General features: G+C 39.4%; 1 protein-coding gene and 1 pseudogene across 2 annotated transcripts in view; both read right to left on the bottom strand.

The window, feature by feature from the left end:
- Efhc2 (EF-hand domain containing 2) overlaps window positions 1-18,433 on the bottom strand; it is a 157,025-nt gene that overhangs the window by 113,327 nt on the left and 25,265 nt on the right. The gene's annotated exons all lie outside the window — the stretch shown is intronic.
- On the bottom strand, window positions 14,603-15,319 carry LOC101823622 (annotated as a pseudogene).

The raw sequence follows: 18,433 nt of genomic DNA, 5'->3' as shown, positions 1-18,433 counted from the left end.
TGACAAAAATGCAATTCGTTATGAAAAAAGCCTTCTGTTCCCTGAATATCAGAGTGAGGATGACTCGTATTCATTATTCTTAAAGCCTCAAGGAAAGGGGGTGATTGAGGCCTCTAAGTCTTCAGGAAGTGGCAGGTCTAATGTTAAGACCTCAACAGGCAGATTCAGTCAGGATGAGCCATTCTCACAGAGCCTCCCAGGTATTTCACAGCCACTATCCTACAAGAATAAGGATGAACTCCTACAGCCTAAGTCATACTATAGCCCTTGGAATGACTATACCAGCTGTTGGGCCAACAGTACCAAGATTTCTCAGGATCTTAGCACCAGCAGCACCACATCTGCATCCACAGATGAGATAGTCATAAAGGACATCCCAGTTGGTTATTCTTACTACACAATGACCTCTGAAGAGATGATCAGTCGTATGCAGGGAATAGATGATGAGGAATACTGGAATTCCCGCATTGCTTTATCCTCCAGAGGTGTACAGGCACAGGCAAAGAACACATATCAAGAGGATGAGCTGCCATATATCCATAGAGAATGTACATCTGATTTCCTACCAAGGAGCCACTTGCATCCAAGCCAAATGCAAGGATTCATCGATACTCATTGTCACTTGGACATGCTGTTTTCTAAGTTGTCCTTCCAAGGAAGCTTTGCTGAGTTCAGGAAAATTTACGGCTACACTTTTTCTAAGGAATTTCATGGCTGCATCTCTGATTTCTGTGATCCTCGTACCCTAAGAGATGGCCTGTGGAAAGAGCTATTAAGTGAAGATCTGGTTTGGGGGGCCTTTGGATGTCACCCACATTTTGCACGTTATTATAATGAGTATCAAGAAAGAAACATCTTGTATGCCTTACGCCACCCTAAGGCTGTGGCCTTTGGAGAAATGGGCTTGGATTACTCCTACAAGTGTACCACACCTATCCAAGAGCAGGTTAAGGTATTTGAGCGACAGTTACGGTTAGCTGTATCTCTGAAGAAGCCCTTGGTGATTCACTGCCGAGATGCTGATGAAGATCTAATGGACATCATGAAAAGATGTGTGCCCTATGACTACAAGATCCACAGGCATTGCTTTACTGGCAGTTACCCGCTCATTGAGCCCCTGCTACATCACTTTCCCAACATGTCTGTAGGCTTCACAGCAGTTCTTACCTACACTTCTGCTTGGCAGGCACGGGATGCTCTAAAGAAGATTCCTCTGGAGAGAATTCTCGTTGAAACTGATGCTCCTTACTTTCTACCTCGTTGTGTTCCCAAAAGCCTTTGCCAGTATGCCCACCCAGGTATGGGTCTGTTTACTGTGCAAGAAATTGCCAGAATCAAAAATGAGTCACTGTCTCATGTCTTAGCCACTTTGCGGGAGAATACCTGTCACCTCTATGGTATTTAAAGCAGAAAGGACACAGTCAAGAGTCTAGAAGAAATAGTGACAGGAGACCAACAGACTGACAAAACAAAAGGACTTTGAACTCTACCCTTTATCTCAAGAATGTATTCAAAGTTTATAAAAGCAGAGAAAATCCAGAAAAGATGTGTTCCTCAAAATCTCTTAAGACATCTACTTCTGACTGGGATGGTGGACTATAGTAGGAGGGGAGCATAGACTCTGGACATGCTACAAGTGCTAAGAACTAAATAGGGTTGAGTGTGAGCCACTGAGAGTCTTGAATGTGAACTTAGCATGTAATTGTGAAGCTCTTCAGACACCAGTGCACCACCATAGCATAGCAACTGTTCGTTCAAATTGTAGATTTTTGCAGAAGATTCCACCATCAACAAGCTAGAAATGGAAGAACTTCAGCTGCTCTCTTACTAAAGGCAGTATTCCCAGACACTGAAAATTAATTCCGATTTCAAAACTATTTGTGTTAATGAAGCTTAATATGGTGAAGCAAAGTACACACTCAAATCCGGGAACACCATTATTGGATGAGAAATGGAAGATCTCTTTTACCCTGTAAAACTGCATTCAGAAAAGTCAGCTGGCTCACCTCTGTCAAGCTTTGAGCTCAAAAGTCACTTTCCAATCTAGAGGTACAAACGATCCTTTTGTTTACTTGAATCATAGCACTTATATAGCCTGTTTATATTGTATTTGTATTTATCATTTATATTCTACTATATTGTAAGTTTTTAAGCTTTTCAGTCTTGTTATATATACTTAATCCTCAATTTTAGAGTAATGTTTAGGGAGTAAGCAAAGATGCCTTGATATATGAGCCAATAACTACATTAGCATTTTGGAAAGTTAATTACAGTATATGGGATGGAAGGTAATACTAGGAAAATAATAGGGAATAAACCATTATGCCCCTCTCTGAATTAAAGGCTAAGGCAAAAATTAAAGGCATTATATACTCTACTCTTAGGTGCCAAATACAAAGGATGGCAAGCCTTAAAAAGAAAATTGGCATACCATACTTTGTGTAAATAACAGAATGTATCATAATTTCCCCTTCATTTGAGAATCCAGTCTTTCGACGACAAAGTTTCAAGTGTAAATAAGTTATATTTTATTAGAACCTAAGAAGTTACTAGAATGTGAACAGCTTGGTTTTATTATAGTTTTCAAGACGCAAACTTGAAAAACTGTTTGAACTGTGTGTCTTTTCTCCCCCATTTAATGTATGAGCTAGATTTTGCTTAAAGTATTCTTCAACCTACTGGGGACTGAGCTTCTTTTAGAAGACTGAACAAAACAGATTTTTATGTAAGCACACACATTTTAGGAACACACTAAGTTTTATAAAGCCCTGTGTAGTTTTTTTCATGTTTTAGATTTTAAGGTTTCATGTGTCCTTTGATACGATGGCATGCACCATAAATATCCAAGAGGAGACAGTTATTCATTTCTTAGAAATTAGTAAGATGTGCAACTCAGCCACTAATTCTCCAGAAATACTGGTTTGGGAAATGCTACTTTAGGCATACTCTGTGGATAGGTAGGCCTTAAAGACATTTTGCAAAACCATATACTTAGTGTATTTCAGTATCCTCTTACCTTTTATTGTTACCTAAGCTTCAGGAAAGAGGAAAATTAATAGTGACACTGTCTAGTGAGCATGTCAAAGATGAGTGTGAATGAAAAAAATGTATTTTGAGCTGAGGGTGTGGCTCAGTAGTAGAAAGCACATGCCCACCACTGAAAGGCTCTGGGTTCTGTCACCAGCACCTTGTACAAGGCAAATGTATGCCAGCTGCCTCTGTAAGAATGCATTCAGCCAGATGAACAGGGTCTACAGATAAGGAAAGTATTTTTCCTTTCCAAAAGAATGCTGTTTTACAGGAAAATTGTTTTTCTAACTTGTTTTATTCTCTGCATTTTTATGGTGAATGGCTGTAGCATATTTTGCACATTTTTAGCATGATGGAGACACCACAGTATAATTTTTCCCAAGAGTAGGGAGTGAGCAGACCTGTCTGAATGACCTAAATCAAAACTGGCAATCTTCATTTACAGAGTCCATGAATAGGGGTCAAAGAATCCTTAGAAAATATACTCTGTAAATGTGTAAGGTTTGAGGCACTTGTCAATATTTTTGTTGTTTTCTGTGTTTTTATTTCCTTTGATAGAGGGTCTCACTATGGAGTCTTAGTTGGTTTAGAACTCGAGAGATCCACCTGCCTCTTGCTTCTTCAAGAGCTAAGACATTAAAGGTGAGCACTGCCGTGCCCAGCCCTTTTTTTATGTGAAGGTACTTGCATGTGGGAGCAGGTGCCTGCAGAGACCAGGAGAGGGTGTCAGATCTTCTGGAGCTGGAGTTACAAGCAGCTATGAGCCAGCAAATGTGGGTGCTGGAAATTGAGCTCTGTCCTCTTCAAGATGAGTATATGCTCTTAACTGCTGAACCATCTCTCTGGCTCCCTGTAAATAGTTTTCTACTTAACCAACAGGTATTCTTTAAGCTTAAAAGAATCATTATTTACACTTTATTCTTTTGTATGGCACTTAGTGTGTCCATGGTCCTGTTTTAGGGGTATCAGACCCATCAGGGCCACCAGTGTATACACATTTAATTTGCTGTTAGTGATTCCTAGGGCATTAGTTAAGTTAGCCCAGAATCACAGGGCTCCCTCAAGCCTATTAATAGGGCCCCTGAACCTTGGTATTCCTTTTAGGGCATGCCAATATTTTGTCTTACTTAATTTTTTAAAAGGCACTCTGGAACAGTGTATGTTTAGCATGCAGAAGACCAATGGTTTAATCAGCAGCACTTAAAACATAAAGCAAAAAATTAAAGTCAGCTGTGTTTGTAATTAAAACTCAAAGGGAGAAAATAGGCCACTTTGTCTTAAGAGGCAAAAGGATTTTGTTCTTGTGGTAATTATTCATCTCTAACTTTGAGATTCACACCTGCTTACTGTTAAATTTTCAGGATTCCCAATTGAAAAAAACAAGAGGGAGAAACATTAAATGATAAGGGTCTAATTCTAGCACTTAGAAACAGTTTAGTTTTGGAGTGACTTTATTTTCCAGGTCTCTAGTATTCCCATAGTTATTGGCCAATTCAATAATTAACACAAACTGTACATCTTACTTGCCCTGAATTTGTGATTTAAATCCATTGTTTTCTGTATTTTTGTTTTCCTTGGCAAACAAGTGCAAACTGTATTGTGTTTGTTTTAAACAATCAATTATTGGGTTGCTTGTGCCTATTCCATTTTTTTCTGTTTTCTGGCTTCTACAATTGGGCTTTTAAACTTACTTTTTTTTATTTCCACTCAGATCTTTTATTGTGCCTCCTCTGATGTCTTTAGCTAAATGGTTCATTAATTCTTGCCTGGAATTATAACTCTGTTGCATTTGTATGTTTTATTTTCTGAAAGTCCCTTCTGTAATGACACATAAAGCGTTCCAAACAATATGACATAGAGGAATGGGTAAATACCCAGCATCTGTTACCTAAAAACCCACTATTGATTGTCTTTTATGTAAGTGTTCTCATATGGCTATATTAACTTGCACATTTTTAAGTAACTTATGCTTACATGCAACAAAAATGTTTTCAGTAACCAACAGGGGATTTTAATATTCTGGTATATTTTTTATTTAAGGTCCTTCCCCACCCCACCCCCTTTTTTACTTGAAACAAGGTTTGCTATATAGCCCAAACTGGCCTTGAACTCTAGATATTGTCACAGCTTTCCAAGAGTATGCTATATGCATGTTCCTCCACACTGGGCTTAAGGTCTTTTGTTTTTTGTTTTTTTTTAACTACCAAGTGTGTATATTTTTAAAACAGAGTTAAAGGAAAAACATTTAGAGTTCATAAAAGGTGATAGAAAAAGATGATACAAAGACAAGATTAATTTTGCCCCCTCCTGGTTGGACAAATTTTAACTATTACTGTAACTTTTAAAAAACAAGTTCAAACATTCCAAAAATTAGTAACTGCTGAAAATGAAGAAAACCAGCATGCTATTTTATGTTCCTGCCTTGCATATGGAGTCCATTTAATTGTTATCTTTCTGTTTTTCAATAAATACTCAAAATGTTTAAGTATGTTTTTAATTTTATTTCTGCTTCATAATTACCTATTATATGTTTCCCTGTTGTTGAACTATGGTTTAATTTATTTAATTTCTTTCATTTTTTGAGACAGATTTTTCTCTGTGTAGTCCTGGCTATCCTGGAACTTGTTTTATAGACCAGGCTGGCCTCGAACTCAGAGATTTGCCTGCTTCTGTCTCCCAAGTGCTGGGATTAAAGGTGTGCACCACAATGCCCAGCATGATTTATTTAATTTCTTAATTGGATGAAGTATGCCTCCAAGTGTATGGTGAGTGATTACAGAATATCTGGGTCACAAACACGTTCCCCTTAAAAGTTGCACATATTAATCTGTAGCAGTTCTCAACCTGTGGGCTGTAATCCCTTGGGGTGTCACATGTCAGATAGCCTGAATATCAGATATTTGTTTACATTACATTCATAACAGTAGAAAAATGACAGTTCTGAAGTAGCAACAACAATTTTATGGTTGGGGGTCACCACAGCATGAGGAACTATATTAAAGGGTTACAGCATTAGGAAGCTTGAGAAACACTGTTTTAGGGTATAAAATACCTTCTCTAGCAATGTTTTTCATCACCTCTTTGCATTGCTGTATAAAAACTGTCAGGATGTATATCCTTTATAGGTTTTTTTTTTTCTCCGTCAGAAACTTGGTACAAAGTGAATACTCACTTTGCAGGTCTAGGTATTTCTGTGGTTCAAAAGACTGGACTTTTATTGTTTTCTTATGGCCTGCTTAATCAGATCCATTTTGAGTCCTCGTCTGTCTGTACTGTCATCTTGTCACTTGGACCTGACTTTTAAAAGATTTTATCATTTTTCTTCCTAATAGTTTATTTCCCCCAATTTTTTCTTCACATGATGGAATCTGTAGTTTGCTTATATTTTTGTCATTCTGCATCAACCTACAGTTCTTACCCAGCAATATTTCCAATTGTTCTTTCTGTTGTTTTCTCTTCCAGATCTCCACTGCACAGCTTACTTTGTATCATTTCCGTTTGTTCAACAGAAAACACAACATACATGGTGACCAAAAAGAGTCATTTCCTAGAGAAATCATACTATTTGTAAGAGGCAGGGTCTCAGCCGGACGGTGGTGGCGTGCGCCTTTAATCCCAGCACTCAGGAGGCAGAGACAGGCGGATCTCTGTGAGTATGAGGCCAGGCTGGACCAACAGCCTCCAAAACAATACAGAGAAACCCTGTCTTGTAAAAACCAAAAAAAAAAAAAAGGCAGGGTCTCATTATGTAGTCCTGACTGGCCTCAACTTAGAATCCACCTACCCCTGCCCCCCACCAAGTGATGGGATTAAAGGTACACACCTGGCCGTCTTATACTTTAATTACATGTGTATGTAGGGTATGGGTATATAAACATGAGTGCAAGTACCCTAGAAATCCAGAAGAAAGTGTCAGATCCCCTGGAGCTGGAGTACTGGAGTATAGGCAGTTGTGAGCTGCTTTGACATGGGTCCTAGGTACTGAATGTGGGTCCTTTCCATAAGCTGTATGTGCTCTTAACTGCTGAGCCATCTCTCCAGCCCTCAAAACATATTTCTGAAATAAAGAGATTCCTTCTTTTGCCTTTTGAACATTGTTCTCCATTTATGTTTTAATATCTTTTCAGAAGCCTCATATTGGGTTTCTTTGTTCATTCTTGAATAGTCTACCAGGTTTAATTGTCCCCCAAATAGTGTAATTTTTCCCATCCATCTCCATGTTACTAAATCCCTCCTCTTGGAGTACAACTAGTACACAAATTAAGATGTAACATGGTAAAAAGAATTGGGGAGGGAGCCGTGAATTGTCCTGAGGAAGAAAAAATTCCTTTTAATTTTTTCATATTAACATTGCATAGATTGACCTGACCTCTATTCCAGGAAGAGAGTAGCCAGTCCTTTGTGTCACTGCATTGTATCACAGAAAGGCCCCCAACTGCAGGCTCTGCTTCGATCTCAGCACAAGCGTTCTGCACGTCTGGTGGTTCTCTCAGGCTATCCACATTTGCAAACATAAACCAGGTGCAAAGCCCTGTGCACATTATTCTGACCTCCAGTTCAGTTCTTTTTAGACAGGAGGAGAAGCTATATGCTAGTTTGGGTCTATTCTGTGAATGCAACCCCATCTACACTCAGTTATCAAGTGCAAGTTCTTCACTTTGTCTCAGGAAGATGAACTCCTACACCTGCTCACTCACCCTAGCTCCAGCCCCCAATGCTAAAGTTGTTCCTTCGTTTTCAACTTTGCAGCAGTTGAGATTGTGAAGATTGTGAAGCAAGAGTACATATTAATACCAATGCTCAAGTCACAGTTTCTAAATTCTAATTCTCTTCCTCCCCATTTTTGATAAATTTGTGTTTCTATGGATACTATTTAAATATGCACATCTTAAGGAAACTCAGCTTATACAAACCCTGAATCTCACTTAGATTGTCGAACTAAGAGATGATCAATAAGTTAAATAAACCAACAACCAGAAGGATGTTATAGGAAAATGATTTCCATATGGTTTCTTTACATTATAAAAACGTTATAAATCTATAATTCACCTGCCAATTGTCATGACTAAATCTATGATTTAAGAAGAAAGTACCTGCACAGAAATCATAAGCATTCATGAACTTATTTTTATCTTGCTCCAAGATGGGATTTTACAATGCATAAAAGGAGAAAGGGAAATAGCTCAAATGTTGGAATATTCTTGTGTCTCAATCATCAATTAGCTATATAACTGGTAAAAACCACTTAAACTTTTTGTTCACCTTTCAGCAACATTTAGAAAATCAGTACTAGCTAAGCACAGGATATTGCAGCACTGTTTGAAGGATTAAGAAAAGTATGTAAATATAATGTAGATATGGAAAGAATATGAAATTTATAAAAATACTAAATATTGAATAATATATAAGTCAGTGTAGGATGCAAAGCTAGTGGCTTGAAATATAGTCAAAGCCATATAAAAATGGTCTTCATACCCTGATGAACTCTATGGAATGAAGCAATTAAAAAACACTTGCTATTAGTAAGAGAAAAGGTGCAGGGAACTTTCAGAGGAAGACAAGAGAGGACACAGGTGAAATGGTGGCTAACAAGGGTAATAGTTTATCTGTTTGAACATAAGCCTTATTACCTGCTTAAACGTAACGTTAGCACTCTGATATAAGTCAAGCCATTGTGGTTTAGCCTTATGGTGGTATTATAGTGCCTCAGTAAAATGGCCTGACAACTGCAGTGTCTTATCTTTAATTAGGCTGCTGAAAAACAAAATCTAAAAGGGGATCCAATTGCTCTTCTACATCCACATTCCCTCAAGAGGCCTTTTCCTCTCTTTTAAAAATATTTATCTTTATGTTTTGCCTAATGTATGTATGTGCACTATGTGGGTGTCTGGTGCCCACAGAAGTCAGAAGGAGGCTGTTTGTCCCCTGGGCATAGAGTTCAAAGCAGTTGTGAGCTGCTTGATGTGGTTGTCAGGAACTGAGTCCTGGTCTTCTGCAGGAACAGCAAGTGTTCTTAACTACTACTATCAGGCCATCTCTCCAGCCCCTTACTCTGTCTTATTGATTCTGACAAGTCTCATCACATCTTTCTTTTACCTGCCATTGCTAAAATTCCAACTGAAAACCTCAGGAGGGCATAGAGAAGGGACAAAGTGAAATAAGCAAAGGCAAATTTTTTTTAACACGAGTCTTTTTTTTTTAAGACTTATTTATGTATGACATATACAGTGTTCTGCCTACAAGCCAGAAGAGGGCACCAGATTGAATTGTAGATGGTTGTGAGCCACCATGTGGTTGCTGGGAATTGCACTCAGGACCCCTGGAAGAGCAGTCAGTGCTCTTAACCTCTGAGCCATCTCTCCAGCCCGCAAAGGCAAATTTTTGCTTCACAGGTGAAAGATAGGAAAAAGAAAGCTGGGTCCACACAGTAACATCCCTATTGCATGTCAGGGAGAAGCAAAACTCTAATAAAGACCAATTAGACTAGAGTGGAGTGTACAGTTTTTACTTATTTTTGAAACATAAATGCCGAAGTAACTGCTCTGAAAAGGCAGGTGGAAGAAAATCACTAAGCAGAAGCAAAGGGAGACAGAATAAATCCCTGTGGTGCTATATTGTTTATGATCCAATAAAGCCACTGAAGATCAGAATATAAAGCCATCCACATTAGTCAGCCATAGATGCTGGACAGGGGTGGCATACACCTTTAATCCCAGGCTCAGAAGGCAGAGGCAGATGGATCACTGTGAGTTCAAGGCTACCCAGGGCTTCATGAGAGTGAATCAGTCTAAAAGAGAAACAGAGCTCATGCCTTTAGCCCAGCACTAGAGAGGTATATAAGATAGGAGCAGAGATTCCGTATTCTGCCAATTAGTCTCCAGTCAAATTGAGGTTAGGATCGCCCCAGCCTTGGTAGAGGTAAGAGCTCTCTAGTGGCTTGGCTGCTTTGCTTTTCTGATCTTCAGCTTGAACCCCAATTATCTGCCTTTGGGTTTTATTATTCATGCTACAAATCCCCTTGGAAAATATGTCATGGCAAGAGCAGAAAGGAGAAACCATGATATGCAAAAGAAACAGCATTCCAATTAAACATAAAACATCTACATTAATTTGCCTTAACCTAGACAAATGACCATGCTATGAAATCTGTACAAGTTCTGCACACTCAGAATGTTAGCATATTTGTCAGTCTATTACTGGTTATTCTTACTTCAGAATAATGGAAACAGGTAGGTAGGTATTGCTATACCTCCTAAAAGACTATTTGCTAAAATAAAATGAGATGTCATAAACACTCCTGTTTAAATACTAGAAAACCTTTAAAACTATCTGTAGTATCCCACGTCAAAACAGCATATAGAGGGAAAATTGGGAAGGGCAACACATGGATAGCTTAATAGCTTTTTGGTAGAACACAATGAAATCATTAGCAAAATTTGCAGACTTGTTCTGCAATTTGCTATAATTGATTTTTAAAAAAACATAAGAAATCCTGCAACACTAATGATAGCCTGGGTTAGTCCCATCTTATTGTTTACTCTCTCTAGGAGCACTGCCCTCCTGACCCTGTAAGGAAACAAAAAAAAAGCCTGAGTCAAACAATGGGAATTAATTCTGCATGACTACCACCATGGGCTGGATGCCCGATATGCATTATCCATTTGATATCCAGGGAAACTCTAAGGTACGGTCTGTCATTTCCAATGAACAGATGAACAATACAACAGAGGTTTTAAAATGGCTAAGATAAAGCAGGTAATAAATAGTAAATTTAGGTTCTAAACCTCAGTCTGGCTGACTGAGAGTCAAGAACGGTCAAATTTCAAAGGACCTCCTTCCCAAACCATTGGATGTGGAGTTCATTTTTGATAATTCTCCAGGGCAGGAGACATGCGCATGCAAGTTCCAAACCTGGGGGTAAAGGGGAAGGATATAACTCTGATAATAATATTGATGGTAATGGTGGAGATGTTCTCCAAAAAAAATCAGTCAGCCATTCCAAAGCTCCAAACAGGAAAACAAAGTAGGAAAAGGGAAGAAAGCTAAACAGGGCATTTATAGTTAGGAGATGAAAATGGATAGAAATAAACATTAATAGAATGAATGTAAGGAGACATAAATAAGCCCAATAAATGAGAATAGAAAAATGGCCATGAACAAAGAAATTAAAACAACAACAACAAAAAACACACAGGGACAAAAACAAGGAGATGGAACCACACTGGAGGCAATAAGATAAACAATAAACATTTCTGGATACCTTTGAGTAATGTTGCAGTCATCCCCTTGCCTTCTATTTTCCCATTTCAGATGTTTTAGGATGAACACTATTACTCCTTCATTTCTTTATACCTCTGATAAAAAGTTTACCAAAATGTTATGTGGCCTTTATCCACACTCAAAGGAAACCAGAAAAGGGCCCATGAAGGAGGGGAAAGGCTGTGTTTAAGGCAAGGTGTGTGGAAGGTAATAAATATGATGTGCAAGTGGAGGGGGACAGTAGGGTAAGAGAATATGCAACAGAAACGAAAACCAATTGCACGACAGGAGGGGATGGATAGCAACCAAAATTAAAAGCACACCACAATACAATAAAAAAAAACCTTTCTGTGGAAGAAGGCAAGGAGAGAACATGATATGTGTCCCTAGAGAATACTCTATCAAAAGACCTATTGTCACACAAAATAGCACAATGAATATACTAGTCAAAACAGGTACTTTTCATTTTAATTTAAAAAATGTTTTCATACAACATATTGTGATCATGTTTCTCCTTCCCTTTAATCTTCTCAGATCCTCCCACTCAACAAAAATAAGACAATGCCAAAACAAGTTAAATAGAAGAAAATAAACTAAATTGAAAGATATGGACAGTTTTGACACCTTCAAATGTTTCCAAAAAACCTCTGAAGGAGATAAGAGCAATGTATTTTGGGGAAAACATAATTACATGTTTAAAATGAGGTTATCCATTCAGAAGACTAAAAACCACTGTACAAACACCAAGAAATCTTTCATGGTAGACTGTCATGTGAATTTGATGTATTTGCCTTCTATACATATCACCAAAGTTATAGCTCACATCATATAAGTCAGACTCCAGAATGGACACAACTATACGATTCCATTTATGTGAAGTGCAAGAACACAAAAAAAACTAAGCAATGGTGAAGGAACTCAGAAAAATGGGAGGAGGGAATAGAGATATGGCTCAGCAGTTAAGAGCACCACTTGTGCAAGATGTTGGATCATAGCACCAACATTAGATGGCTCACAACAACTTGCAACTCCAACTCCAAGCGATCTAAAGTCCTCTTCTGGCCGCCAAAGGTACCTGCTTTCATGTGTACATACCCACACAGACATACATAATTAAAAATAATAAAAATAAACCTCTGAGCCTAAAGAAATAGCTCAGTAGTTAAGAGTACTGGCTGCTGTTCCAGAGGACCCAAGTTCAATTCCCAGCACCCACCTGTAACTCCACTTTCATTGGATTTGACACCTTCTCGTCTCAGTCAGTGCCAGGCATGTAAGTGGTACAAAGACACGTGTATAAGCAGAACATCCATACACACAAAAAACAAAACCTGGGACTAAAGCGATGACTAGGCAGAGGAGCTGTGTTTGATTCCCAGAACCCAATGGTAGCTCACAACAATTGGTAACTCCAGTTATCTTCTGACATTTGTAGATACCAGGTATGCACATGCTGTGTATACGTGCATGCAGAGAAACACATACACATAAAATAAATCTTAAAAGAGAAAACTGAAAGTTGGAAAGTAAATGAATAAATCTAAGATGGGAGGAGGACTAAATGAAGGGAACACAATGAACTATCTAAGGGAACTGGGGTGTTTTGAGCTCTTGTTATGGTTAATAAAATGTCACTGTTGGGGAAAAGTGAAGAAAGGGCACATAAGAACTTACTGTGAGTCAAAAATCATTCCAAAAGTATTTACAAAAAACAACAATGTGGTTAGAATTCATAGGTAGTATTTTACTATTTCCCACTATCAATATTCAAATATAAAATCAAAAGTAGTCAGTAATTTTTAAATGTTTCAGATAATCCTGCATCTGCTTTTAATTCAGAAGTGGAAAATATATAAGCAGCCATGGTTTTTATACATTACAAACACAGAGAAAAATATTAATCATCCTAAAGTTTAAGTTAACAAATGACAAGGTTTTATGTTCAAAAATAAAAAAGTTCATGCACACAGTGGATGATCATTCGAGAAGCAACAGGGTGGGGGGTTAGGGGGTGATCTATCAGCCAGGGAGACAAGTCTCAGGAGACTCCAAGCCTGCCTTCACTTTGACCTGGAGGCTTCTAACCTCCAGGATTGCGGAGAAAATACATTTAGGTTTTTGTTGTTGTTGTTGTTTTCCTGGTTGTTTTTGCCACTCACTCTCCTCCAGTTGAGGAAAACGCACCATTCAGATGTTTTTCCAATTTTATTATTTTAAACTTTAAAATGACAACCACAGCAACTTTTTCCAGGCAATTATAACACTTATTTAAAAGGGGGAAAGAGGCACAAGTTTCCTGTTTTATTAAAATAAGGGAAAGACAACTGTACAGGTTTTTTTCTCCCAGCTCCCGAAGTGAGACTAAGTACTAGTCTTAGATATTGGATATGTACATATACACACATGCACACAATTCTGACTCTCTAAAGCTACCTAGCAAATTCAAATCAACTGTATTCTCTTACAGGCAACTCCCTGCCCCTCCCTCTCCTGGGCTACTTAGAAAACATTCAAACAGTAGAAGCAGTTGGAGTTTTACATGACAGCTGGTAGAACCAAAGCCACACCACATCTTATACAGGAAGGAAAAAGAAAAGAGCAAAGTCCTCCTAGGACACAACTCATCAATCGTGTGGAAAAAAACAGTGTCCACAGGCACACTGAGGCACTTGGCTGACTCCCCCACCTTCCCATTTAACAAGAGACTGCTGAAAAGACCCCCTCCCTCCTCAATGGCTAGATCCTGATTGTGAGGAACAATGGTTTCTCTAACCAGCTGTCACCTGGATCCATTTTCCCTTGTAGACAATGGGGAGGCACTAGGGCATATGTGAAAAGAAAACCCAGGTCCCCAATGGCACACCACTGCTCAGGGCAGCCCACGGATATTTTCCCCTCCCTGGCCAGCTAGGTGGGGGGGGGTCACCCTCTGCTTTGCACCAAAGGTTTTGAAGCTCTCACAAGGGATGGATGAGCAGCTTAAAGCCTTAAAAAGACAAACTTCAGTTCCTAGGTCCCCTCATCTAGCCAGAACTTTACCAGTCCCATTTGCCTTCACAGTAAACAAATCTCCCAACGAAACACCCACCCCAACCCTAACCCCATAAGGTTAAATATCAAATCAAGAAAAAAAGTACATCTTCATCATTACAGAGATGAGGTCTGTGGCTGTCCTTGCACAATGGGCTAAGGAAAGGGGAATCGTTCCACAGTGTCTGTCTGAAGAATCCAAAGTGTCCTTTTTGTAAAGTCAGAATAGAATGGGCAGAAGGGATCAAGAGAGAAATGTAAATTTATTTACAGAGGACAGGAGGGAGGGAGGAGTGTCACAAGCAAAGCCGTCGTTGTCACTTCTTCTTGCTGGCCCTCTTGGCACTGGACTAGGCTTTGGGCTTCACAGGTTTGGCCTTCTTGGGTTTGGTTGTCTAGACTGACTTGGCTTTGACAGTCTTGGGCTTTTTGGCTTTCTTGGGCGTGGCAGCCGGCTTCTTGGCCTTCTTGGCGGGGGAGGGGGCGGGGGGCGGCTTTGGGTTTCTTGCTCAGGGCTTTGGCGGCAGCCTTCTTGGGCTTGGCTGCCTTCTTTGGAGCAGCCACTTTCTTGACTTTTTGGCCTTCTTGAAAGCCACCGACCTCTTGGGCTCATCACCCTTGGCCAGCCTGAAAGAGCCCGAGGCACACCCCCTTTAGTTTGCTTGAGAACCCCGGTGGTCACCAGGTGCTTGATGGACAACTTGATCTGGGAGTCGGCGTTCTCACCCACTTTGTAGTGGCTCTTGATATACTTTTGGATGGACTGGCGCGAGGAGCCGGTGCAGTTCTTCACTGCCTGGAGGGCAGCCACGATCATATCTGAATACTTGGGATGGTTCGTGGATTTCTTGGAGGCCTTGGCCTGTTTGGACTTTGCCGCAGGTGTGGACATGGAGTTCTCAGTCATGGTGAGCACCCTGCTTCTGCTGTTGAAAGAGCCTTCGGAAGGGCCAGCCCTCACCGGAGGCTGGGCACAACCAGAGCCTGCTCTTCCACTCGATTAGCAGGCCAGATGCAGGCAACGCATGGCTCCTGTCCTCCTTGGCTCTTTGGCTGCTCGGCGGCATGGCCCAGCCCCCACTGATCTGTGGCTCCACTGCCTCCGCCTCCTCGGCCTCCCTTTGCCTAGCTCTGCGTCTTGAAAATACATTTTGTTTATAAGTCACCTAGTACATGGTATTTTCTTGTGGGATAATAATACAAACCAATATATTAAACTGCAATTTAAATACCATAAAATGTGCCCGTTACAATTACACAGGTAAGTGGCATTTTATAAATGTATAGTCCTGTATAATGATTAGCACAACATTTCTACCACCCTCGAAATGTTCCCTCTGCATGCCGCAAGCAAGGGCTGATTTGATTTTTCTTATATATGTTTTAGTATTCTTCAGGAGTTTATATACCTGAATAATTTTGTATATCCAATATGAGTGAATAGATGGTTGGGTTATTGCCCGATTGTTGTTATTGTGAATAAGGTAGCTATAAAAATTCATAAGTGAAGGCTACCGAAATAACTCGGTCTTTGAAGTAATTGCTGTGCAAGCATAAGGAACTGAGTTCAATCTCAAGCACCCACATAAAAAGTCAGGCATGTAAAGCACATGTCATTCCAAAGTTGGGCAAGTGAAGCCAGGAAAATCCCTTGGGCTCACAAACCAGCCAGTCTAGATGAAGAGGTGAGCTCCAGGTTCCAGTGAGAGACCCTATCTCAAAAAAAACGTGGATGACTCCTGAGGAATGATGCCAGAAAGCTCAACATGCACATGCACACATGTACACATTCACTTGCACAAACATGTACTCCCACATACATATGCATGCACATATACAACATTTTTTAAAATTCACATGCAGAAAGTATAAATGGGTGCTGGAGAAATGGCTCTGCAGTTAATAGTTCTTGCAAAGGATCTGGGTTTAATTTTCAGCACCAACATGAGGGCTTGCAAACATTTGTAATAAATTCCAGAGGCTCTGACTCCCTCTTCTGGCCTCTGAAGGTGCCAGGAATATACATTATACACATACATATAGGCAGGCAAACACTCACATACATAAATCTTAAAAAATAAAATGCGTGTGCATGTTTTTGTATATGTGTTTCAGTTTTATTTAGGTATGTAAGAGTGAAATAATTGGATCTTATGGTAAGTATATGCCTATTTAAGGAGCTACCAAACTGTCTTTTAAAATGGTGGTACCCTACCAGGAATGTATTGTAATTATTGTTAAATTACAGCCATTCTGATAGGGAGAGGCTAATAGCTACTAAAGTTTCAGCTTAAGAGATTTAAAAGAACCTTGGGCTAATGAGAATAAGTCATGGCCTATTGCTTAAAAATAAAAACAAATAAACAAAAACTGGGACTGGATAGATGGCTCAGTGATTAAGGGCTTGCTTTGTACTAGTCTTCCAGAAGACCTGAGTTTGTTTTGCAGAGCATCTACTTCAGGCTATAAGCCACCTTTACTACAGCACCAGGGAGCTCTGACACCTTCTTCTGGCCCCTTTATGGGGAGCTGAAGTCACATGCAGCATCCCCACAAACAATGGAAATAAAAATTATGTTTTAAAAAAGCATAGACCTATGGTGACAGTCTTGAAATTTTGTCAAGGATTTAAATTCGAGGTTACAAAAAACCAAACTTTTTTTAGTAAAATACTATGAGCCTCATTATTTCAATTCCAAAAACATTTATTCCAGGTTTCAGGATATTTTTTAATTAAATGCCTTCTGAATTTCAAAAGGAGATTAAAGAAACCCACATTGTATAATGCAATTGGAAATTGTCATTTTAACAAATTTAAAGACTGTAATTGTATGCTTTGCTCATAATGATAAATGTAGAATACATAGCTGAGAATTTGGGGGCATGACATGTTTGATTTCAGACAAGCCTTTTGATTTCTTCTCTAAAGCTAAACAGCTAAAGAGTTATATAATTGGGAGTAAAACATGGGTATTAGATGGCAATGTACTGCAATTACACTGTTATAATTATACATGTTGGTCTCTTATAAAATGTTTCGGGCAGGAATTGGATAATTTAAAAATTACATAAACCTAATGAAAAGTATCCATTTGCAATCTGAGGTACAGCTTAAAGGTATAGTATCTGACAATTTTCAAAGTGCAACTGTCTTTTAATTTGATAACATGGTTATACTTTATTATGTACCTATCTAATTGACGTTAGGCAAGATTTCTACATTCTATCTTTATGTACTCCTTTTTGTTAATCATGTGAAATTTTAATGGAGTTAATGAGTCCTAAATGCCCCTGCAGAAAAATTTGAAATTTTCACTGGTACTGGACCAAAAAGGAAGTCAGCCCCTGAGGCCTACCCACCTAATACTGTCAGCTGATCTGGTGTTCCCCTGGGGAACAAGAATAATTTCAATTGACAGCACCAGATAAGGCCACTCTATGACTATGATGGCTACAGAAAACAACAAGACAAATTCCTCTAATCATGTGTGAACACAGACAGAAAATGAATGATATCCCAGACCAAAATAAGTCAAACTCCCCCCTTTGCTAGTTCATCGGGTGACAGCTGCTTTTCTCCCATATACAGCAATAGCCTCCCTCTAGTCTTCTCTCTCTGTCAAAGAGATGTGGTAAGATGCCCAATCAGAAAAGCACACTTCTTCCTGATAATATCTAATCCAGAAGAAATCTCTTACATAAGCCCTCCCACAACATCCCCAACACAAGCTCCAATCTTATCCTGTGTCTTTTCTGACACCTGCTAAGGAAGCAACACATAAGAAAACAACTTGCTCATTTTTTAGGTCAAGGGGCTCAGTGAAAAAAATGATTGTCATACTTGAGGACATGAGTTCTATCTCCAGCATTAAAAGCCAGGCGAGTTAGTACGCACTGGAGACAGGTAGGAAGCACTGAGGATTGAAGGCCAGCCAGTCAAACCTACTTGGTGAACTCCAGATCCCAGTGAGAGACTGTTTCAAAAAACAACGTGGATGGCTCTTGAGGAACCATACCGAAGGTTGACCCCTCACCTTCACACACATGTGTACTCATGTGCGCGCGGGCGCGCACACACACACACACACACACACATACACACACACACACACCT

This window comes from Mesocricetus auratus, unplaced genomic scaffold (genome assembly GCF_017639785.1).
Source record: "Mesocricetus auratus isolate SY011 unplaced genomic scaffold, BCM_Maur_2.0 Super-Scaffold_100033, whole genome shotgun sequence".
Classification (NCBI taxonomy): Eukaryota; Metazoa; Chordata; class Mammalia; order Rodentia; family Cricetidae; genus Mesocricetus; species Mesocricetus auratus.
The sequence above is the reverse complement of the archived record's forward strand: the minus strand, read 5'-3'. Positions and strand labels throughout refer to the sequence as shown.